Source organism: Polyergus mexicanus, unplaced genomic scaffold (assembly GCF_030449975.1).
Source record: "Polyergus mexicanus isolate NDT 795.1 unplaced genomic scaffold, iyPolMexi1.0 SCAF_182, whole genome shotgun sequence".
NCBI lineage: Eukaryota > Metazoa > Arthropoda > Insecta > Hymenoptera > Formicidae > Polyergus > Polyergus mexicanus.
In genome coordinates this window covers 15,001-17,500 of record NW_027223502.1, presented here as the reverse complement: position 1 = coordinate 17,500, position 2,500 = coordinate 15,001, and positions in this window count along the sequence as shown.

Genomic DNA, 2,500 nt, shown 5'->3' with positions numbered 1-2,500 from the left:
TACCCTGACGCTAGATCGACGATGCCGATGCTTAGACGTCGAGGATAAATGTGCTATCGTGCTTTTAGCACGCACTTATATTTCGCTACGGCGTACAAAGCGTGCGGGAAGAACGTTGTAATCCGTCCTTCCACGCCACTCGTATCCGTGGAGTAAACGTTCGGTAAGCGCGACGATTCCGCTGCTGCGTCCAAGACGAGAGGGAATCGCGCGGCCAACACACTAGATGCGTGCGCGCCACATAAGAGCCATTCGGTCTTGCGACACCGACTCGTGGCAATGCTGTGCTCGTAATAAAAGTGTGTGCATAGAATAAGCGCCGAAGCGCGACACGTCGTACCCTCTTATAATACCCAACCGGACGGCCAGGCGGTCGGCGACGACACGGCTTTTTGCTTAGCGAGCGCGAGCTCGAGCTCGTCGAAATTTTGTCGACGAGAGCGTAAATACAATAGTCTCTTCCCTCATAGAGACGTTTTACTCGGACTCTGTCCGATAAAGCACAACACAAATCGCCGTTTGTGTTTTCTTCTCTCCTCTTAAACAATAATAAATCTCTCCTGTATCGTTCGTTTTAAACGTTCTCGAAAAGACAAGAACGCAAGAATCGTGCGAGCCGCGCGAAGAACGCGCAACCGCCCGTTCGTCCGATTCGGTTCGGTCCGACGCGCCGAGCGCGACGTACCTCTTATAATACCCAACCGAGCGGCCAGGCGGTCGGCGACGCACGGTACTACGCACGGTCGCTTATGAGTGCGAGCGTCGAAATACCCACGCGCTCGAGACTTTGTCGCTGAAAACGAAAGGCGAAAAAACATCGTTAAAAACATTGTTAGACGAAAAAACATTGTAAATATTATAAAAAGCGTTAAAAATCCGATCGCGGGCGGTACCTCCGATGTACGAAAAGCCGAAGATCGACAAAGTCCCGTCGCGGGCGGTACCTCCGGAGTACGGAAAATCGAAAATCGTCAAAGTCCCGTCGCGGGCGGTACCTCCGGAATACGAAAAGTCGAAAAACGTCAAAGTCCCGTCGCGGGCGGTACCTCCGGCGCACGGACTGTCGACCACGCACCGACCCGTTTGCGGGCGGTACCTCCGGTTTACGGAAAGTCGAAAATCGTCAAAGTCCCGTCGCGGGCGGTACCTCCGGAATACGAAAAGTCGAAAAACGTCAAAGTCCCGTCGCGGGCGGTACCTCCGGCGCACGGACTGTCGACCACGCACCGACCCGTTTGCGGGCGGTACCTCCGGTTTACGGAAAGTCGAAAATCGTCAAAGTCCCGTCGCGGGCGGTACCTCCGGAATACGAAAAGTCGAAAAACGTCAAAGTCCCGTCGCGGGCGGTACCTCCGGCGCACGGACTGTCGACCACGCACCGACCCGTTTGCGGGCGGTACCTCCGGTTTACGGAAAGTCGAAAATCGTCAAAGTCCCGTCGCGGGCGGTACCTCCGGAATACGAAAAGTCGAAAAACGTCAAAGTCCCGTCGCGGGCGGTACCTCCGGCGCACGGACTGTCGACCACGCACCGACCCGTTTGCGGGCGGTACCTCCGGTTTACGGAAAGTCGAAAATCGTCAAAGTCCCGTCGCGGGCGGTACCTCCGGAATACGAAAAGTCGAAAAACGTCAAAGTCCCGTCGCGGGCGGTACCTCCGGCGCACGGACTGTCGACCACGCACCGACCCGTTTGCGGGCGGTACCTCCGGTTTACGGAAAGTCGAAAATCGTCAAAGTCCCGTCGCGGGCGGTACCTCCGGAATACGGAAAGTCGAAAAACGTCAAAGTCCCGTCGCGGGCGGTACCTCCGGCGCACGGACTGTCGACCACGCACCGATCCGTTTGCGGGCGGTACCTCCGGTTTACGGAAAGTCGAAAATCGTCAAAGTCCCGTCGCTGGCGGTATCTCCGGCGCACGGACTGTCGACCACGCACCGACCCGTTTGCGGGCGGTACCTCCGGTTTACGGAAAGTCGAAAATCGTCAAAGTCTCGTCGCTGGCGGTACCTCCGGCGCACGGACTGTCGACCACGCACCGACCCGTTTGCGGGCGGTACCTCCGGTTTACGGAAAGTCGAAAATCGTCAAAGTCCCGTCGCGGGCGGTACCTCCGGAATACGAAAAGTCGAAAAACGTCAAAGTCCCGTCGCGGGCGGTACCTCCGGCGCACGGACTGTCGACCACGCACCGACCCGTTTGCGGGCGGTACCTCCGGTTTACGGAAAGTCGAAAATCGTCAAAGTCCCGTCGCTGGCGGTATCTCCGGCGCACGGACTGTCGACCACGCACCGACCCGTTTGCGGGCGGTACCTCCGGTTTACGGAAAGTCGAAAATCGTCAAAGTCTCGTCGCTGGCGGTACCTCCGGCGCACGGACTGTCGACCACGCACCGACCCGTTTGCGGGCGGTACCTCCGGTTTACGGAAAGTCGAAAATCGTCAAAGTCCCGTCGCGGGCGGTACCTCCGGAATACGGAAAGTCGAAAAACGTCAAAGTCCC